The sequence below is a fragment of the Chelonia mydas genome, chromosome 23 (genome assembly GCF_015237465.2).
Source record: "Chelonia mydas isolate rCheMyd1 chromosome 23, rCheMyd1.pri.v2, whole genome shotgun sequence".
Classification (NCBI taxonomy): domain Eukaryota; kingdom Metazoa; phylum Chordata; order Testudines; family Cheloniidae; genus Chelonia; species Chelonia mydas.
The window spans coordinates 13118415-13141419 of NC_051263.2; the positions used below are offsets into that span (position 1 = coordinate 13118415).

The 23005-nt window shown below is 45.5% G+C and overlaps 1 long non-coding RNA gene across 1 annotated transcript; it reads right to left on the reverse strand.

Annotated features, from left to right (window-relative positions):
- Positions 1–16418: 16418 nt before the first annotated feature.
- On the reverse strand, positions 16419–21606 carry LOC122463625. The gene is made up of 4 exons (XR_006287169.1): positions 21577–21606; positions 19420–19446; positions 16951–16977; positions 16419–16475 (listed from the first exon to the last, which is right to left on the reverse strand). It is a non-coding gene; the product is annotated as an uncharacterized LOC122463625 (long non-coding RNA).
- Positions 21607–23005: the final 1399 nt, after the last annotated feature.

Consider the following 23005-nt stretch of genomic DNA (forward strand, 5'->3'; position numbering starts at 1 on the left):
CTTTCAGGTAGTTGAAAGCAGCTATCAAATCCCCACTCATTCTTCTCTTCCACAGACTAAACAATCCCAGTTCCCTCAGCCTCTCCTCATAACTCATGTGTTCCAGTCCCCTAATCATTTTTGTTGCCCTCCGCTGGACTCTTTCCAATTTTTCCACATCCTTCTTGTAGTGTGGAGCCCAAAACTGGACACAGTACTCCAGATGAGGCCTCACCAATGTCGAATAGAGGGAAACAATCACATCCCTCGATCTGCTGGCAATGCCCCTACTTATACATCCCAAAATGCCATTGGTCTTCTTGGCAACAAGGGCACACTGTTGACTCATATCCAGCTTCTCGTCCACTGTAACCCCTAGGTCCTTTTCTGCAGAACTGCTGCCGAGCCATTCGGTCCCTAGTCTGTAGCGGTGCATGGGATTCTTCCGTCCTAAGTGCAGGACTCTGCACTTGTCCTTGTTGAACCTCATCAGATTTCTTTTGGCCCAATCCTCCAATTTGTCTAGGTCCCTCTGTATCCTATCCCTACACTACAGCATATCTACCGCTCCTCCCAGTTTAGTGTCATCTGCAAACTTGCTGAGGGTGCAATCCACACCATTCTCCAGATCATTTATGAAGATATTGAACAAAACCGGCTCCAGGACCGACCCTTGGGGCACTCCACTTGATACCGGCTGCCAACTAGACATGGAGCCATTGATCACTACCCGTTGAGCCCGACAATCTAGCCCACTTTCTACTCACCTTATAGTCCATTCATCCAGCCCATACTTCTTTAACTTGCTGGCAAGAATACTGTGGGAGACAGTGTCAAAAGCTTTGCTAAAGTCAAGGAACAACACGTCCACTGCTTTCCCTTCATCCACAGAACCAGTTATCTTGTCATAGAAGGCAATTAGATTAGTCAGGCATGACTTTCCCTTGGTGAATCCATGCTGACTGTTCCTGATCAATTTCCTCTCCTCTAAGTGCTTCAGAATTGATTCCTTGAGGACCTGCTCCATGATTTTTCCAGGGACTGAGGTGAGGCTGACTGACCTGTAGTTCCCAGGATCCTCCTTCTTCCCTTTTTTAAAGATGGGCACTAGATTAGCCTTTTTCCAGTCGTCCGGGACTTCCCCCGATCGCCATGAGTTTTCAAAGATAATGGCCAATGGCTCTGCAATCACATCCGCTAACTCCTTTAGGACTCTCGGATGCAGCGCATCCGGCCCCATGGACTTGTGCTCGTCCAGCTTTTCTAAATAGTCCCGAACCACTTCTTTCTCCACAGAGGGCTGGTCACCTCCTCCCCATGCTGTGCTGCCCAGTGCAGTAGTCTGGGAGCTGACCTTGTTCGTGAAGACAGAGGCAAAAAAAGCATTGAGTACATTAGCTTTTTCCACATCCTCTGTCACTAGGTTGCCTCCCTCATTCAGTAAGGGGCCCACACTTTCCTTGACTTTCTTCTTGTTGCTAACATACCTGAAGAAACCCTTCTTGTTACTCTTAACATCTCTTGCTAGCTGCAACTGCAGGTGTGATTTGGCCTTCCTGATTTCACTCCTGCATGCCTGAGCAATATTTTTATACTCATCCCCTGGTCATTTGTCCAATCTTCCACTTCTTGTAAACTTCTTTTTTGTGTTTAAGATCAACAAGGGTTTCACTCTTAAGCCAAGCTGGTCGCCTGCCATATTTACTATTCTTTCTACACATCGGGATGGTTTGTCCCTGTAACCTCAATAAGGATTCTTTAAGATACAGCCAGCTCTCCTGGACTCCTTTCCCCCTCATGTTATTCTCCCAGGGGATCTTGCCCATCAGTTCCCTGAGGGAGTCAAAGTCTGCTTTTCTGAAGTCCAGGGTCCATATTCTGCTGCTTTCCTTTCTTCCTTGTGTCAGGATCCTGAACCCGACCATCTCATGGTCACTGCCTCCCAGGTTCCCATCCACTTTTGCTTCCCCTACTAATTCTTCCCGGTTTGTGAGCAGCTGGTCAGGAAAAGCTCTGCCCCTAGTTGGTTCCTGCAGCACTTGCACCAGGAAATTGTCCCCTACACTTTCCAAAAACTTCCTGGATTGTCTGTGCACCGCTGTATTGCTCTCCCAGCAGATATCAGGGTGATTGAAGTCTCCCATGAGAAGCAGGGCCTGCGATCTAGTAACTTCCGTGAGTTGCTGGAAGAAAGCCTTGTCCACCTCATCCCCCTGGTCCAGTGGCCTATAGTAGGCTCCCACCATGACATCACCCTTGTTGATCACACTTCTAAACTTAATCCAGAGATACTCAGGTTTTTCTGCAGTTTCATATCAGAGCTCTGAGCAGTCATACTGCTCCCTTACATACAGTGCAACTCCCCCACCTTTTCTGCCCTGCCTGTCCTTCCTGAACAGCTTATATCCATCCATGACAGTACTCCAGTCATGTGAATTATCCCACCAAGTCTCTGTTATTCCAATCACATCATAATTCCTTGACTTTGCCAGGACTTCCAGTTCTCCCTGCTTGTTTCCCAGGCTTCTTGCATTTGTGTATAGGCACTTGAGATAACCCGCTGATCGTCCCTCTTTCTCAGTATGAGACAGGAGCCCTTCCCTCTCACGTGCTCCTTCTCGTGCCTCCTCCCGGTATCCCACTTCCCCACTTACCTCAGGGCTTGGGTCTCCTTCCCCCAGTGAACCTAGTTTAAAGCCCTCCTCACTAGGTTAGCCAGCCTCCTTGCGAAGATGCTCTTCCCTCCCTTCGTGAGGTGGAGCCCATCTCTGCCTAGCACTCCTCCTTCTTGGAACACCATCCCATGGTCAAAGAATCCAAAGCCTTCTCTCCGACACCACCTGCGTAGCCATTTGTTGACTTCCACGATTCGACGGTCTCTACCCAGGCCTTTTCCTTCCACGGGGAGGATGAACGAGAACACCACTTACGCCTCAAACTCCTTTATCCTTCTTCCCAGAGCCACGTAGTCTGCAGTGATCCGCTCAAGGTCATTCTTGGCAGTATCATTGGTGCCCACGTGGAGAAGCAGGAAGGGGTAGCGATCCGAGGGCTTGATGAGTCTTGATGAGTTTTATACTTAGCTAATTAACTAATTAATTAGTATTAAGTCCAGCAGAGGAGAAACTGTCTCCATGAATTTCTCTTACAAACTTTCAGAGTAGCAGTCGTGTTAGTCTGTATTTGCAAAAAGAAAAGGAGTACTTGTGGCACCTTAGAGACTAACCAATTTATTTGAGCATAAGCTTTCGTGAGCTACAGCTCACTTCATTGTATGTGAGCTGTAGCTCACGAAAGCTTATGCTCAAATAAATTGGTTAGTCTCTAAGGTGCCACAAGTACTCCTTTTCTTATAAACTTGTGTAAGCAAGAGAAGAAAAAATGTTTACAGTGCTTTTCACTCAGCAAACCATATAAAGTTAATTAATAAACACTCTAACTAAAACTCAGGTGAATGCACTCTAAGATACTTCTCACTGTGAAAACTATCTGGTTTAAATTTAATTTTTCTTTTATTTATATTTATATGTAACTCAAGTAATATATGTAAATTATAAAATAGTCTTGTAATTTAGTAAAAATTAGGCTATTATTTTTGTCATGATAAAATTTTATAAAGTTAATTCCTAAAAAATTAAGTTCATTCCTTTTATTCTTTTTACATTTAATTGTAAAAAGGTCAACCCTATGCAACCTTTGCTAAAAATCCTCACATAACTATATTGTGGCTCTCCACATGCTCCTGTATAAGAATTGTATTAAAGCACTAGGAGAGGGGCAGTAGTTTTGCCCACCCAAAAGTTACACAAGCTATTTTGGGTAAGGGCTGTCATTTGATCTCTGTTTGTACAGCTCCTGGCACAACAGGGCCCCGACCCTGTCGGTCTCTAGGTGCTACCACAATAAAAATGGTAAATCATAGTAATGTGGAGTGTTTAAGTGAAAGGTCCCGTCTACTGTTAATTATTTGGGTTTCTGTTGTTAGTTTTCTTGGGTTTCACTCTCCCATCAGTGTAAGGCTCCAGTCAGGTGCGTCACAGGATGACTGGCCAGAGAACAGTGACTGGGACTAATCTGCATGGGGTGCCGGGGTGTTTCCCAGCACTGGAAGGACACACACCCCCTTGGATGTCTCACATATACAAAGGGCCTTCAGCAATACTCACTTTTGGGATTTGAGTAAACTTTTGATTTTTGTAAACTTTGAGTTGGCAATGGAATCCTGAACAGCATTGAGTGGACTCAGGAGTTGAGCTGTTGATACAAAGAGTGAGAGGGTAGGAATATCGAGTTGGGGTATTTTCCCCAATTTTATTGAGAAGAAACATTTTTTCCTGCACCACTTTGGGCACTGTGCATTGTCCAGCTGTGGCTCCAGAGACGGTCCCCATTTCCTTGCTGGACAGCCCCTATGGTTGCCTCTGATTTTGAGGGGTTCTGTGATGCGGCTGCGCACTGACAAGTCCTGCATTTCATCAACTGGAGCATTAATGACGTCTGTCGCGCTGCAGAGCTATGTTCGCGTATATTTCTTCTCTCTGGGGCTGTGGATGCTTTAAGGTAAAACACAGTAATGTTACTTTTCTGCTATGCCAATTTAAAGCCGGAGAAATGAAGCCAGAAAATACCTGTTGTACATACATCAGGAGTTGTTCTAATGGACTTCCAGGCTGGGAAACACCAACGGCCCCACTTCCTACAGCAACCCCTCTGAGGCAGGTAGCTCAGATTTCCCCCTCTCCAGCCTTGGTCTGGCCCTTTTCTGCCTCCCAGGCAGCTGGGCTTTGCCAGCCAGTCCCATCGAGGTAGTGCCAGGTTCTCCCTGTGGTGGGGCATTATTGTCTGATATAAGGATTCTTCTGTGCTGCAGGCAGTGTTGTTTTTCCTCTCCAGTTTCGTATTTTAATCACTGATGTTGTTAATGGCGATAGTTATAATGGTTATTTCCGCTAGTTATTATAATATTGTTATGCTGGAGATTGAGTGGCTCCCAACAAGCGTGTCTCTGATCTATGGGAAATCGCAGCACATTGTTGAAGCTGGTGGCTGTGACAGCCACCTGCCATTCAGGCTAAATAAGGGAACCATTAAATGCCCCTTTGTTTAGTTTCTGCTGAAGCAATGGGCAACCACCACCCAAGGACTGGACAGCAGGCAAGCCTGGGAATGGCAGCGCCATGTTCCTCAGGGGTCTGCTAATAAATGCAGGGGCAGGGGTTGATTTGATTGCAGCTGTGTGTCTGTGTGTGTGTGACACAATGAACAGAAACACCTCAGAAGGAACCAGAGAAAGCAACAAGAAAGACAGACAAAGCCAGGACTTTGGCTTTGGAGCAGGACTCTGAGAAAAAGCTGAGAGGGAGAGAGAGTTTTTGGGCAGAGTGCTGGCTGGAAAGAGACTTGGAACTAGGATCAAAGAACGTGCCTCCTGTTGTTTGGTTCCTGTTGTGTTCAGGGATGCAGGACTTTGTAGATTCATCGTAAATAAATGGGATTGCATCGACACCCACACCTGACTCTGTCATCACTTTCTCCTCTCTACAGAACAACCCACAAAACTCCATGATAGGAGCCCACAGCTCTTCCCTTTGTGATACTTTGTGTGCTTTAAACACTCAATCAAATGGTATATATTAAAAGCAATAATAATAAATAAGACTTGAATGACCCAAAATACTCCCATGCAGCATAAGAAGAGGAAGAATAAAAATCCAGGGTTATTCTTCATGGCCACTATCAGCTGGCGTAGGACAAATAATTATCATAAGGAAGCAGTTGGTGGAAGGAAGCTCTGTGTTAGCAGCTTTCTCTGCCACTAACATGGTACTCAGGGTGTGTGCACCACCGCACAGCCGCTGCTCGCAGTGTGAGACCGTGCACGCCCCTCTGACACCTACATCCCATACAAACCCATTGCGGGAAATCCTGCCTCCACTGGAGTCAATGGGAACCTCCCAGGATTTCACCCATTGCCTGTCTTCCTTCTCCTGTGGGAGGCTCATGGTGGGGGGTTACCAGCGAGTGGCTCTGGTGCTTCACTAATAGGATCCATCTCACTGGAGCCGATTCTCACCTGGGTAACATTCCGGAGGAGGTTTTCATAGATTCATAGATACTAAGGTCAGAAGGGACCATTATGATCATCTAGTCTGACCTCAGAATTTCACCTACCCACTCCTGCAAAAAACCTCTCACCTATCTCTGAGCTATTGAAGTCCTCAAATCGTGGTTTAAAGACTTCAAGGAACAGAGAATCCTCGAGCAAGTGACCTGTGCCCCATGCTACAGAGGAAGGCGAAAAACTTCCAGGGCCTCTTCCAATCTGCCCTGGAGGAAAATTCCTTCCCGACCCCAAATATGGTGATCAGCTAAACCCTGAGCATATAGGCAAGATTCACCAGCCAGATACTACAGAAAATTCTTTCCTGGGTAACTCAGATCCCACCCCATCTAACATCCCATCACAGGCCATTAGGCCTATTACTAAAACCATGTTATCCCATCATACCATCTCCTCCATAAACTTATCGAGTTTAATCTTAAAGCCAAGTAGATCTTTTGCCCCCACTGCTTCCCTTGGAAGGCTATTCCAAAACTTTACTCCTCTGATGGTTAGAAACCTTCGTCTAATTTCAAGTCTAAACTTCCTGATGGCCAGTTTATATACATTTGTTCTTGTGTCCACATTGGTACTGAGCTTAAATAATTCCTCTCCCTCTCCGGTATTTATCCCTCTGATATATTTATAGAGAGCGATCATATCTCCCCTCAACTTTCTTTTAGTTAGGCTAAACAAGCCAAGCTCCTTAAGTCTCCTTTCATAAGACAGGTTTTCCATTCCTCAGATCATCCCTTCTCTGTACCTGTTCCAGTTTGAATTCATCCTTCTTAAACATGGGAGACAAGAACTGCACACAGTATTCCAGGTGAGGTCTCACCAATGCCTTGTATAACGGGACTAAAACCTCCTTATCCCTACTGGAAATACCTCTCCTGATGCATCCCAAGACCGCATTAGCTTTTTTCACAGCCATATCACATTGGTGGCTCATAGTCATCCTATGATCAACGAATACTCCAAGGTCCTTCTCCTCCTCCGTTACTTCTAATTGATGCGTCCCCAGTTTATAACTAAAATTCTTGTTATTAATCCCTAAATGCATGACCTTACACTTCTCACTATTAAATTTCATCCTATTACTATTACTCCAGTTTACAAGGTCATCCAGATCCTCCTGTACGATATCCCTGTCCTTCTCTAAATTGGCAATACCTCCCAGCTTTGTATCATCCGCAAATTTTATTAGCACACTCCCACTTTTTGTGCCGAGGTCAGTAATAAAAAGATTAAATAAGATTGGTCCCAAAACCGATCCTTGAGGAACTCCACTGGTAACCTCCCTCCAGCCTGACAGTTCACCTTTCAGTAGGACCCGTTGTAGTCTCCCTGTTAACCAATTCCTTATCCACTTTTCAATTTTCATATTGATCCCCATCTTTTCCAATTTAACTAATAATTCCCTGTGTGGCACGGTATCAAACGCCTTACTGAAATCTAGGTAAATTAGATCCACTGCGTTTCCTTTGTCTAATAAATCTGTTACTTTCTCAAAGAAGGAGATCAGGTTGGTTTGGCATGATCTACCTTTTGTAAAACCATGTTGTATTTTGTCCCATTTACCATTGACTTCAATGTCCTTAACTACTTTCTCCTTCAAAATTTTTTCCAAGACCTTGCATACTACAGATGTCAAACTAACAGACCTATAGTTACCCGGATCACATTTTTTCCCTTTCTTAAAAATAGGAACTATATTAGCAATTCTCCAATCATATGGTACAATCCCTGAGCTTACAGATTCATTAAAAATTCTTGCTAATGGGCTTGCAATTTCAGGTGCCAATTCCTTTAATATTCTTGGATGAAGATTATCTGGGCCCCCCCGATTTAGTCCCATTAAGCTGTTTGAGTTTTGCTTCTACCTCAGATATGGTAATATCTACCTCCATATCCTCATTCCCATTTGTCATGCTACCATTATCGCTAAGATCCTCTTTAGCCTTATTAAAGACTGAGGCAAAGTATTTATTTAGATATTGGGCCATGCCTAAATTATCCTTGACCTCCACTCCATCCTCAGTGTTTAGCGGTCCCACTTCTTCTTTCTTTGTTTTCTTCTTATTTATATGGCTATAGAACCTTTTACTATTGGTTTTAATTCCCTTTGCAAGGTCCAACTCTACTTGGCTTTTAGCCTGTCTCACTTTATCCCTACATGTTCTGACCTCAATAAGGTAGCTTTCCTTGCTGATCCCTCCCATCTTCCACTCCCTGTATGCTTTGTGCTTTTTCTTTATCATCTCTCTGAGATGCTTGCTCATCCAGCTTGGTCTACAACTCCTGCCTATGAGTTTTTTCCCCTTTCTTGGGATGCAGGCTTCCGATAGCTTCTGCAACTTTGATTTAAAATAATCCCAGGCCTCCTCTGCCTTTAGATCCATAAGTTCTTCAGTCCAATCCACTTCCCTAACTAATTTCCTTAATTTTTGAAAGTCAGCCCTTTTGAAATCAAAAACCCTAGTTGCAGATTTATTTTTGTTAATCCTTCCGTTCAGTTTGAACTGAATTAGCTCATGATCACTTGAACCAAGATTATCCCCTACAACCATTTCTTCTATGAGGTCCTCACTACTCACCAAAACCAAATCTAAAATGGCATCCGCTCTAGTGGGTTCAGAAACTACTTGATGAAAGAATCCATCAGCTATTGCATCTAGGAAAATCTGAGCCCTATTATTATTACTAGCACTTGTCCTCCAGTCTATATCTGGGAAGTTAAAGTCTCCCATGATCACACACTTTCCATTAGTATTTACTTTATTAAAAACATTAAAAAGGGCTCTATCCATGTCCAAATTAGATTCTGGCGGTCTATAGCACACCCCAAGCACTATCACGGGAGGGCTCTGGTAGTTTTCTTCCCCAATGTAATTTTTGCCCAGACGGACTCTGTCTTATCCATTCCATCGCTTATTTCTTTACATTCTACCTCATCATTGATATACAATGCTACTCCACCACCTTTACCTTTATTTCGGTCTTTCCTAAACAGCACATACCCTTCAATACCTGTAGTCCAGTCATGACTACTATTCCACCATGTTTCTGTTATCCCTATAATATCTGGTTTCACTTCCTGCACCAGTAGCTCTAGTTCCTCCATTTTGTTACCTAGGCTCCTTGCATTGAATCCCTAAAGAGGGATTCTGGGCTCTGGGTCTGAGTGGGAGAGATTATTGGATGTTAAATTTCATTACGTTATGGTCACTGTAACTTAGTGGTTCACCTATAGTCAGCTCTTGGACCAGATATTGAGCTCCACTCTAGGACTAAGTGAAGAATTGCCTCTCCCTTGGTGAGTTCCAGGACTGTCATTAAAGGTGTCATGAAATTTTATCTCTGCATCCCTTCCTGAGGTGACATTTTCACAGTCAATATGGGAATCGTTGAAATCCACCATTATTATTAATTTTTCTGTTGTTGTAACCTCTATAATCTCCTTGAGCAGTTCACAGTCACCATCACCACCCTGGTCAGGTTGTCGATAGTATATTCCTACTACTAGAGTCATTATTCAAGCATGGAATTTCTTTCACATATAGTCCAATACTGACATCAACACAACCTATTCTTTGATTCCTGTATATTTTGTACCCTGGTATTAAGGGGTCCCATTGATTATAATCATTCCACCAAATTTATGTGATTCTCTACTATATCAATAGCTTAATTTCATACCAGGCACTCCAGGTCATTCATCTTAGTATTTAGACTTCTAGCATTCACATATAAGTGTAACCCACATAGATCCTGGGAGTAGTGTTCTGTCCCATCTAGTGGCCAGGAGAGAGAAAGAGAGAGAGAGAGAGACTACTCTAAGGCCTTAGTTAAGAGCCAGTTGGCTTTTTCCAGAGGCCTCAGGTTTGATCCCGTCTGCCAACGCTCGGGGTCTGTTGGTGTTACATAAGCACTTATAACATTTCTCAGTATTTATTTGTCTGCCTTCATGTAATGTGATTGAATTATACTGTTTTTCATTAGTCTGATTCCTCTTCAGTTCCTACCTTTATTTTATCAACATCTGTTCTCTCATCTTGTCTGGGATATAGAATATAACTTTTAATAAAGCTTCCCCTAAGGGATATTTTTGTCGGAACCATGTGTTTCTCCACACCTGTAGGCTTTTTCCCAACCTTAGTTTAAAAACTCATCTTCTATCTCTTTAATATTATGTGCCAGCAATCTGGTTCCATTTTGATTTAGGTGGAGGCTCCTCCTTTCCCAAAAGGTTTCCCAATTCCTAATAAATCTAAATCCTTTCTCATCCATGCATTGAGACTCTGCAGTTCTGCCTGTCTAACTGGCCCTGCACATGGAAATGGAAGCATTTCAGAGATTTGTTTGATCTTATCAGCAAAATAAGATGACAGCTCTTCACAATGGTTGATGTTTGGGTTGGGTGCCTGGGCTATGCATTCTGGGTTGATTAGCCAAGTGGCTGGCAGAACAGCTCTGCTAGCTGTACCCCTGCTGTCTTCACTGCAGGGGAGTAGAACGGTCATTTCACCTCCCTTGCTGCAGAGGCCTAGTCCTTTAAGTGTTGTTTTTGCTCCTGGCAGAGGGATTCAGAATATTTTTGCACCAATGGCATTTTAATTTTCTGCCTGTGCACTTCATCTGCTGCAGTTCATCTGTCAAAAACGGTGGTCTCACTGGTTGGCATTGGGGGAGGTGACAGCTTGGGACTAAGTCATCTGGGAGTGGTCATTAGGTAATTGTACTAAGTTATCAGCACCTTGGCCTTGTAATTGTGGTGCTTGTTCTCTTAGGGTAAGTTGAAAACCTAGAGAGTTCAGGACTCTTCAGGGGTGATCAGCTTTGACTGTTTGCTAACCAGATGTAGGAGGAAAAAACTCTGACCTCTGCTTGTATGAGGAGGTGATCAGATCAGGAGAATGGTACATTGGGGACAACTCAAATTTCTAGTCGTAGACTGAAGCTAGGATTCACCATATGTCTGGGGCCATGTGCAGGTCCAGAGACTTTCTGGGAGAATCCCATGTGGACCAGGAGATCACATACTATGGTGCCATTTGTATTGTGTAAGTGAAGCTAGCTGTCCCTGAGGACAAGGAATATGGGGGATTCCACTGCTGTGCTGGGTGGCAGCTCTGTGAGTTCCTCCTGGGTTGACAGTGTTTCCATTTGGAGGGCTGTACACCACTGCGAGATTCTCACTCTTCATCCTGCAGATCATATGGATGCAGTCACATGTTTGTCTCTGATGCGTCGCCATCACCCACCACTGATGGAGGTGTGTGGTGCGCATGTAGCTACATGCCACAATGACATGCACACCGCGTCCAGAATGCGCTGTGTAGCTCCACACGTCAGGGAAAGGCTCTGGCAGTGGGAAAAGGCTTCAGAGGCACTTTCATTGCCACAAGAAAAGGCTCAGGGGAAGGGGTGGGAGACACCTTTCCCCACTGCCTTCTGATTGCCAGAGCCTCTCCCTACTGCCAAACTTGGAGTCTTTCCCTGTGGTGGAGAAGTGCTCCAGCAGCAGGGAGCTGGCAGAGCCCTTCCCTGCTAAAAATAGCAGTGTGGACAAGGTGGCCTGGCTTGGGCAAGTAGAGAGCTGTGTAGGGTATGTACTTGGATATATACCCTCACCCTTCAGGTGTGGCTTTACTCCATGTGCCTAAGCCATGCCTCATTAGCTACACTGCTATTTACACCTGTCCTAGGAGGACTAGGTGTGTGTGTACAGGACACAATGCAGAAATAAGGGGGAAGTGTAGACACATCCATAGTTCAAACATCCTCTATATCAGAAGGGGAACAGGACAGCTACCCCACCTCCTCTGTGCGGCATTTACCTGTGAAGGGTGAAATTGCTTTCAAAGGCTCCTGACTGCTGCTGGCGGTAGCTGAGCTCCTGTTATCCCTGCTGGCAGGGGGTGAGGTGTACACAGAGAGATTCATTCAGTTGAATATAGACCCAGATTATAGTTATTAATCAGACATGAATCTGGTCCATTTATTGTACAGAAATATGTTGAAATTAAATTAGTAATAAACCTGATGTTATTTTGTTTCCAAGGACAATACTAACCAATGATGGTATGAGACAGTGCTTGGTTTTCCTCAGTAAAATCCTCAAAGTCTGTGTCAGAAACTTCATGTTCTTTAATGGCTATACAGATATCAGTATTTGCCAAGAGGCCAAACACTTATTTGATGGAAAACATACAGATAAGATGGCACCACAAACAGTCAACAGCTCATCTTTTTTTTCTTCCTCAAAGATGCATCAGTATAAAATGGTACGGATCAATATAAATTAATATTATGAGATGTCAAATAACTAGGCTCAATGACATTTTGTTAATCAAAAATTATTAATCAAAGTTTAACACAGCATAATACAGAAAGGAAAAGTCAATGTCAATTTGTTACCAACCCATCCTGAAGGCAGCAGTGCAGCTGCTCAAATTTTCTCAAGTTTGTGTGCATTCCCCACATATATTTCTACCTGACTCCAAGATTGGTTGTACAATTTTGCACAGGTCCATTAGCATAATATATTTTTCACATATTCTTAACTGCTAATATACCTTATCCAGATAAACTAGTAGTTAGCAATAACAAAAATCCTAGTTTATAGCTCTGTTTGTGAGACCTCAGTTGTACATTCCAGTACAGTTCCATCTGTTACACGGGGAGCCACCCCTGCAGCATTAGCAATGTATGTAACTAAAATTTCACAGGCAATGTTTTTCCACTTTGTCTTTCCTCTGGCTGCAAAGCATTCCCTTACTTTGGTTCAGTTTGGTCAACTGTGCTATAATGTATCAGGGAGCTTTAAATTAGACTGGTCAACAAAACTGAACCTCACTGCCATTAGAAATTTATTCCTCTTCTTTAACTGAACAAATTTTCATTGATGTTTCTTTGTCGGAATTTTTAAAGAACGGATAAACAGCACCTGAGAATGAACAATTTTTAAATGTGAACAACACAGATTTGTCAGTTTCATTGAAAAATGTCACCCGCCCTTCTTCGTAACTAATGTAAACTCCAATTTTCTCAGCCTTTTTCTGCACGATGACCGGGGTCCATGGGTCTGTTTTTGCCCGATAATTTCTCCCACTCAGACCCAGAGCCCAGAATCCCTCTTTAGGGGACAGGGAAAATTTTTCTTTTCTCTGTATGGATTTTTTGGCCACTCCCAGGTCCCAGTCAGTGCTGCTCCCGACATCCACCGCCCAGGAGTGCTCTCCAGAGGAAAATCCTTCACAGCCCAGCACACAGACAGTCGAATCGAACCTCTCTGGGTTTGGTGGAACTTTTTGAGGTTGGGCTTCATGTTTCAAACTCTTCTTGTCATCAGAAATGGAGAGGTTGGGGTGGGCTGTTCTTGCATCAAGAGTGATGTTTTCTGAAAAGAGAGATTGGGTTTTTAAAAGCACTGGTCTAATGTCAGTCTGAGTGGGGATAAGGGGATGTTTACAGGGTGGACTCCATCCTGCACTCCCTTCAAGATGGGAGTTTTGCCTGATTGAAGCCGGCTTGATAATGTTTTTGTTGTATGGAAATATTTCAGATATATGAGAGTTGTGTGAGGTTCACACAAAACTGAAAGTGATTCTGAATTATTTGGGTGGCATTCACAAGAGGAGATATAAGCAAATAAGTTCAATATTTAGGTGACATTGAAATTCACAGAATGCTGCCTAACTCTGCCTGTATCTAAATTACCTAGGAATCTAGGTTTCCATCATTGAAGTGCCCAAGGTCCTAAACTTTGTCAGCTGGTCATGTACTCAGCCAGCTAAGTCCTGACATTGCCTAGCAGTTTGGTACCTAACTCATGCTCACACCCCAGCAGGATTCACAAACAAGGGGGCTCCCCTGCCTAAACTGCCTCTGTGGCCTGGTCCAGCAGATGAGCGCTGATTCTGATCTCACATCCTTGTAAATTAGGAGAGACTCTACATACATCTATGAACTTACACTGGTGTGAAATTGATATGTGGACAGCATTAGTTCTTGGAAGAAAAGTGGAGTTTGTTACCTATTTTATTGCGAGCCTTTCTCCATTCTGGAATCAGAGTGAGAGAAAACAGACATTGAATTAAAAGAAACCCATACTAAAGATTTTTGTGAATCTGGAAATATGATATTAAAATGCACATAAAAAATATCCCTAGAATGCACACACAGTCAGATGTAGTACACCATTCGTACATGTGGGCTTTGCTGAACTCCTATGATTAGAACCTGAACAGGGATCTTGGTCTGCCTAAGAACGGCTTTGTCTGTCTTGCTCCTCAAGCCAATGCCTCATATCATCATGTAACCTGTTCTTTTTTGGGTGTGAGTCATAGACTTTACGGTCAGATTGGACCATCGTAATCATCTAGTCTGACCTCCTGCACATTGCAGGCCACAGAACCTCACTCACCCACAACTGTAACAGACCCCTAACCTCTGGCTGAGTCACGGAAGTCCTCAAATCATGGTTTAAAGTATTCAAGTTACAGAGAATCCACCATTTACATTAGTTTAAAACGGCAAGTGACCCCATGGCCAGGCCCCATACTGCATAGGAAGTGCGGGGGAGGGGGATCCCAAGAAAACAAAAAAGAGGGTCTCTGCCAATCCGACCTGGGGGTAAATTGCTTCCCAACCCCAAATATGTCAATCAGTTAGATCCTGAGCATGGAGGCAAGACCCACCAGCCAAACATCTGGGAAAGAATTCTGTGTAGTAACTCAGAGCCCTCCCCATCCAGTGATAACTGACTGTTGGAGATATTTGCTATTACCAGGTAAAGATCGGCTGCATGTTATCATAGATAGTCTCATCATACCATCCCCTCCATAAACTTATCAAGCTCAGTATTAAAGTCAATTAAAAATTTTTACACCCACTGCTCCCCTTGGAAGGCTGCTCCAGAGCTTCATACCTCTGATAGTTAGCAACCTTCATCTAATTACACATCTTAACTTGTTGATGGCCAGTTTATATCCATATTTCCTTGTGTCCATACAGGTGCTTAACTTTAAAAAACTCTTCTCCTTCCCTGATTGTCAAAGGCAAGGTGACACCTGTTTGTCTATACAGACATAAGAGCTGATAAAGTTACTGACCTTTTGTAACTGTTGTTCTTCAATATTTGTTGCACATGTGCATTCCAGAATTGGTGCATGCATGCCCTGTGCAGAGTTGCTGGACAATTTTCTGTCAGTGATACCTATTGGGGAGACTCGAGCGCCCTCTACTGCCACATGCTGGTAGCTCTAGTATAAAGCATCCATCCAACCCCAGACCCTCTCAGTTCCTCTTTCTGCAAACTCTGAGGTAGAGGGCTCCCAGGGCGGGTCATGGAATGGCCATGTACAACACATCTCAAAGAACAACAGTTACAAAAGATTAGTGTCCTTTGTTTCTTCTATGATTGCTTGCACATGTGAATTGCACTTTTGGTGACTCCCCAGTGGTAATAAAGGTGGAGTGATCGGACTTCACGTACATACAGACTATAGTACAGCTCAACCACATCTGACATTGTCCCTAGAATAATGGGTGATTACCTAGTGGGAGGAGAAAGTGTGCCCCAATGACCAGGTTGCTGCTTTACAAATGCCCTGGATAGGGATTTGTGTTAAAAACACCATTTAGGATGTATGGTATCTTGTGGAATGAGCCGTCAGGTTCCTTGGTGGAAAAATACCTGCCTGTTCATTACAAGCATGGATACATGAAGTTACCTAAGATGAAATTCTCTGTGAGGCGATTGGGAGACCTTTCATTCTGTCTGCTATAGAAACAAGTATTTTGGTGGACCACTGAAATTGTTTAGCGCTGTCTATATAGAATGCTAGGCTCATCTAATGTCCAGTGTGAATAGTCATTCTTCATTCCTGTTTGCATGAAGTTTTGGGTACACGGGTAAGTAAATTGCTTCATTGCTATAAAAATTTGAAAAATTTGAAAAATTTCAGGTAGGAAATTTAGTGTCATATAGTGTCATTGACCTTGCTTTTTTTTTTCCTTTATGGAGAAAGCGCCACTGTGCAATTGCCCAGCATGGCAGAATCTGACCCAGATTTGTCACAGAAAACCCGTCTCTCTGCCACAACCATGTGCAGGGAATCTCACAAGCAATGACTGTTGGGTTTCCACTGCAAAATACACATTTGCCAACCTGTTATCATCAGTGTGTGTGAGAAAGTGGGGGAGGTGAGAAAGCACTAGACAGAGACCTCCCGGCTCCATCCCTTTCATTGCACTGAGCTCACAGATAACACCAAGCAGTCACAGAGCTCACACATCTCAACAGACAGAGCAAGAGATAGAGCAGGAGACCTACCATGAATGAACACAGCCTCGTCTTTAGAGGGTTTCTTCTTAGATTCCTTTCGCTTCACTGTGAGACAGATATAGTCACAGGGATGGAATCGTCTCACATAGTGTCATTGACGTTGCTTTTTTTTTTTCCTTTACAGAGAAAGAGCCACTGAGCAATTGCCCAACATGGCAGAATCTGACCCAGATTTGTCACAGCAAACCCATTTCTCTGCCGCACCCATGTGCAGGGAATCTCACAAGCAATGACTGTTGGGTTTCCACTGAAAAATACACATTTGCCAACCTGTTATCATCAGTGTGTGTGAGAACATGGGGGAGATGAGGAACCACTAGACAGAGACCTCCTGGCTCCATCCCTTTCATTGCATTGAGCCCACAGATAACACCAAGCATCACAGAGCTCACACTACATTACAGGAGAGGGGGAGATGATCATAAGGGCGACTGAAGTCCATATATTGTTTGTGGTGATTTTCCTATCTCATCATAGTGTGAAAGCACAGTTATACGTTTACTAGGGATTCTCCAATTACCTGATTTCAGACTCTTTTCATTGGTCTCTGAAATGGAGAAGAGAACAGAATTAGACACAGAGATGCACTGTGTGATGCTGTGTGCCCTATAACTACTGGGGTTAGTTACAGACACCCCACAGCCACACTTCTTGCCCCAGTGCAGGAGCCAGCAGCTTTGATCGGAGCGGGGCTGGCGGTTAGTGATATGCACCAACACACAGGGGCCCTGGGATTTGCAAAGCATCTAACCTTGATGGAAGACGTGGGTCTGGATCCCGATACAGCTCTGACATTCTCAACCCTTCCATCTAAGGAGAATTTCTTCTCTGTGTTACTAACAGCCCTTTGGAGCATCCAAGCTACGCCCTCCAGCTACAACTAGGGGATGGACGTGCAGATGATTGGGGCTCACATATTGGATCTGACCTTGGCAACAAAGCATGGGACCATGAGCCACTTTCTGGGAAGTGGCCCAGAAGAGCCTGCACTCCAGCAGTCATTTATAGAAAATGGCTGGCCCCCTCTGCAGCATCAGAACAATGTGATTGGCATTGGATTGTCAAAGGATTGTCTGTCAATGTAGATATAAGAGCAGGTAACTCTGCTTCTGCTGCAGAGAGCTCAGTGCTGAAGTGGGACTGGGGTGACTTTAATTGACTCCGATTATGGCCCAAACTGTTCACTCAGCCCTGCTTTGCTGTGCTTTTGTTTCTGCTCAGCACTCCAGTCAGAGGCTGTAATGTGGAGGTGGATGATCTTACCATTCTTTTGGGGCAGGTCCTGGCATTCCAGGAAGAGGGCAAAAGGAGATCAGCATGGATCATTCCAAGCACAGTGACATGGGGCTGTTCCAAACTTTGGGGACATCACCATTACAGCTGGGAGTGAGCTTCCCAGTTTGGGCAGACAGACGTGCTAGTTCTGCTCAAACTAGCGCGCTAAAAGTAGTAGAGTGGCTGGGGGTAGCAAGTGGAATATCTTGGGCTAGCTACCCAAGTACCAAACTGTTGGGGCCTCCTGGGTACATAGTCAGGCAACTATCCTGGTCCGCTGCCCATGCTACCCACAGCTACATTGCTATTATTGGCACGCTATGTCAACAGCAGGGGCCATGAGTATCTAATGGTCCTCTACATGACTCATAGAAGCCAGTATCTTCCAGCCTCCTCACTGTGACTTGTGAATGGTCCCCAGATTGTGCAGCTCGGCTCTGACAGAGAACTTCAGTCCTGGGTGCTGATTGGTGGAACTCCAGGAGTCCTGATTGGTTCCCTGCTTCTATTTAAATTAAGCACAGGACCGGGAAGTTGCTTGTGCAACTGGGTTCCCCTGCTTAGTGCTGCCTCCCCTAAGCTAGCTGATCCTGCTGCCTGACGCTGACCTCTTGGTAGCCTGCCCTGGCCTGGCTCCTGGCTTCAGACCCCTGTTCTTACCACTAGGCCTGACCACCCATGTACCAGTTGTGATGACCTGCACAGACCACATATGCCACAGGAGTGGGCCCAGTGATGGCAGAATGGATCCAGCTACCCAACTGCTGCCCTCTAGAGCACCAGACACACTTGAGTGACCACCCACCTTCAGGCAGACAATTACATGCAGAAAATGCCACACTCCAGGCACTGCCTACGGAGCCCTGTTCTCTGATACATCGGCCTCAACAGTTTGACGGTAACTGCCAGCGATTCCAGGGGTTTATCACCGATGTTGCCTTCTGTTCATGAAGCATCCTCAGTCTAGTGTGACCAGATGTCCTGATTTTATAGGATCAATCCTGATATTTGGTACTTTGTCTTATACAGGCGCTTATTACCCCCGCCACCCCCATCTTGATTTTTCACACTTGCTATCAGGTCACCCTACCTCAGTCTTATCCTACTGATCGTGCAAAGGTGAGGCTGGTTATCAGCCTGCTGTCAGGGGAAGCCCAAGACTGGGTCTCCCATTCCTGGAAGGCGACAGCCCATTTTCAACCCTTCCGTCTAAGGGGAATTCCTTTTCTGTGTTACTAGCAGCCCTTTGGAGCATCAAAGCTACACACTCCAGGTGTAACTAGATGAGGCATATGTCGATGATTGGAGCTCAGATCTGGTATCTGACCTTGGCAACAAACCATGAAAATGGAAGCCGGAGTCCAGTCTTTTGCTCATTTCTACATTCTGGGAAATGGTCCAGAAGAGCCTGTGCTCCAGTAGTCATCGAAGAAAGTGGCTGGGCCCCTTCTACCACATCAGAACAATGTGATTGGCATTGGATTGTCAAAGGCCAGGTGACATCTGTCTGTCTATCCAGACATGAAAACAGGTAACCCTGTGTCTGTTGCAGACAACTCACAGTTCTACACTGGGACTGGGGTGACTTTAAAGGACTCAGATTTTGGCCTCAGTCCGCCCTGCCTTGTGGTGTCACTTTTTCTGGATCTGCTCAGCTCCGTGTGAGTCTGGGAGACTCTGTCCAGGGGCTCTTATGGGAGGTGGATGAACTTACCAATTTTCTTGCTCAGCTCCTGGCATTCTGGGGAGAAAAAAGGAAAAAGTCATAGCTTCAGTGTAGATCACTCTTTGCAGAGTGTCTGGGGTTGTTTCAAACTTTGGGGATATTCTACACAGCAGCTAGGAGGATGCTTCCCAGCTCAGGTACACAGACATGTGCTAATTTTGCTTTAGCTATTGTACTAAAAGCAGCAGGATAGACAGGGGGTAGCATGGGCTAGCTGCCCAATTACAAACCCATCCAGACCTTGTGGGTACATACTCAGACAGCTATCGTGAGCTGCTCCCCATGCTATCCCCCACCCCCAGATATGCTGCTATTATTAGTGCACTGACTCAGCAGCAGGGGCTTTGGGTATTAAACTCTGGTCCACAGGCCTCCTGGGAACCAATATGTTCCAATCTCCCACCCAGTAACCTGTTAATAATCCCCTGAATGCGAAGCTCAACTCTGACTGAGAACTCCAGTCCTGGGATCTGATTGGTGGAACTCCAGGAGTCCTGTTTGGTTGCCTGCTTATATTTAAACCAAGCATGGAACCAGGAAGTCATCTGTACAGCTGGGTTTCCCCTGCTCAGGGCTGCCTCCCCTGTGCTACCTGCTCCTGCTGCCTGACCCGATCTCCATGTAAGCTGACCTTGCTGCCTTCGGACTCTCCATCTGCCCTTCGGCACTGTCTCAGACTCTAATCTCCTGGTAGCCTGAGCTGGCCTGGCTCCTGGCTTCCAACCCCTGTTCTCACCACTAGCACTGACCACACACGTTCTGGTTGTGACAGTTTGGCTGGACCATGTAGGCCACAGGAGTAGGCCTGGTGGTGGCAGAATGGATCCACTTAATCAGCTGCTGCCCTTTGGAGCAATAACTCCCTTGAGTGGGCCGCCCACCTTCAGGCAGAAAACCAAGCCCCGCAGGCCCTGGTCATCCATTTTGAGCTCTGCCTGAGGGCACCCCACTTGCAGGTTCCAGTCCAGTTGCACATACCCTGGAAGCCCCAGCAATATCTGTCACACTGGCCCTCATTGACTCACGCACAGCTGACTCCTTTATAAAACCAGCACTGGCCCAGATCCTGCAGAATCCCCTTCAATCCAAGGCCACTTCTGATCTCATAGAGAATATTGATGGTTTTCCTTTGTATTCTGGTCCAGAAAGGGAGGAAACCACTCCCCTGGAGGGCATGATTCAGGGACATGTGCTCCCCCTTGCCTGTTCACATAATACCTCACAGTGGTATTGTCAATAAGTATGTGAACCACTGAGTCACTGATATCGTCCTGAAAAGGTAATTTCCTGGGTTCTCCTTATTCCCCTTTTTATAGATGAGCAGTATATTTGCCCTTTTCCAATACTCTGGGATCTGCTACTAACCTTTTTGGTGAAAACTGAAACAAAAAATCATTCAGCACTTCTGCCATTTACACATTTTCTGTTATACAGAGTTAGACACAGTGCTGTGTGATGCTGTGTGCCCCATAATGAATGGGGTTAGTTACAGACACCCCAGAGCCACAGTCCCAGCCCCAGTGCATGAACCAGCAGCTTGGATAGGAGCGGGGCTGGCGGTTAGTGATTTGCACCAACACACAGGATCCCTAGGATTTGCAAAGCATCTAACCTTGATGGAAGATGTGGGTGTGGATCCCAATACAGCTCCGACATTCTCAACCCTTCTGTCAAAGGGTAATTCCTTTTCTGTGTTACTAACAGCCCTTTGCAGCATCAAAGCTACGCACTCCAGGTGTAACTAGGGGATGGTCGTGCATATGATCGGGGCTCAGATCTGGGTGAGCAAAAAAGCATGGAAACATGAGCCTGAGTCTGGTCGCTTGCTCATCTCCACATTCTCAGAAATGGCCCAGAAGAGCCTGCACTGCAGCAGTCATCTATAGAAAGCGGTTGCCCCCCTTCTCCTGCATCAGAACAATGTCATTGACATTGGATTGTCAAAGGCCAGGTGACACCTGTCTGTCTCTCCAGACATGAGAGCAGAGAGCTCACAGTGCTGCTGTGGGACTGGGGTGACTCAGATTTTGGCCCAAACTGTTCACTCAGCCCGGCCCTGCAGTGTCACTGCTTCTATATCTGCTCAGCGCCGTGTGTGGCTGGGAGCCTCTGCCCAGGGACTCTAATGGGGGTGGATGTTCTTACCAAGCTTCTCACGCAGCTCCTGGCATTCTGGGGAGAGAAGAAAACGAGACCATCATGAGTTCAGTGTTGTCGTTCTAAGCAGAGTGACTTGGGGTTATTCCAAACTCTGGGTACATCTACACTGCAGCTGGGAAGGTGATACCAGTTTGGGCAGGCAGACGAGTGCTAGCTCTGCTCAAGCTAGTGCGCTAAAAGTAGCTGGGTAGCCAGGGGTAGCACGTTCAGTGGCCTGGGCTAGCTACTCAAGTACAAACCCACTCAGACCATCTGAGTACATCGTCGGGCAGCTACCCTGAGCCTCTGCCCCTGCTACTCCAGCCACACTGCTATTGTTAGCACACAAGCTCAATCTAACATGTGTCTGGCTACCCCAGCTGGGAAGCTCCTCCCAGCTTCAGTGTAGACGTACCCAATGAGCCAAGGGTCTCAGAACTGACAGGACACGTCAGACAAAACTGTTGTTAATGAAGAACAGACACAGTCCCTGATCAGCCCTTAAGCAGAGCCCACAAATTGCACAAGGGGCAGCACCTCCAGCTGTTGGCATTACCAGGAATGAGGGGATGGAGCATCACACCAGAACACTTCTCACCTAGAGAGAGGCCTGCACTGCTGCAGCCTGTCACCTGGTCTCACACCTCCAATTTCTGTGCCGTACCCAATCCCTTTGTGGTGCTCATTTGCAAAAGTGGGTAACTCTAGGGTTAGTGGTTTGCAGGAGCTTAGCTGGGCAAGGGCCCGTGGGACTGTGTGGCACTGGATTTACTGTCGACCCACAGAGATGTGGGGTCAGGTTCTGTCCCGGCTCTTGTGAGAATAATGCTAGTGGGGGGTCCCATGAGAGTGTACCTCATAAAGCCCACACAGAGCATTGTGGGGTTTGGAGGTGTGGAAGCAGAAAAATAAGAGAAAAAGAAGGATCTGGGGGTAGATGTCTCAGACCATTTAAGAATTGAGTGAAAGGAAACCCTAACCCTAAACCTAATAACGCGAGAGTTGTAAGAGATGCTGTTTTTGCCTTGATTTCAGTTGATAAGGCTGGAATGCTGACTTAAGCAGAAACCTTGAGATAAGGTTGTGTCTGGAGGGAGTTTGTATAAACAAAAGATAACCGTTAGCCATTGATGTATGTAATGGGAAAGTATAAATACCTGTCTTATACTGCTTGTAGGGGGAAGATCTGCCTAAGGTCAGGGGACCCCCCTGTCTGACCGCAGTCTTCCCTTGCAATTGCTCGTAATAAACTATCTCTGACTTGTTGCTAACAAACACAGAGTGAGGACTTGTTTTCTTCCACAGAGGCTTTGTTCATTTGAGTCCCAGGCCTACAGTAGGATGTGGGGAAACAGGACAGGACTGATGAGCTGAGGGCTGGATAGCAGGGAAGCGGTGGTTGGAGACTGAGGGACGCCAACAGAGCTGGGGCTGG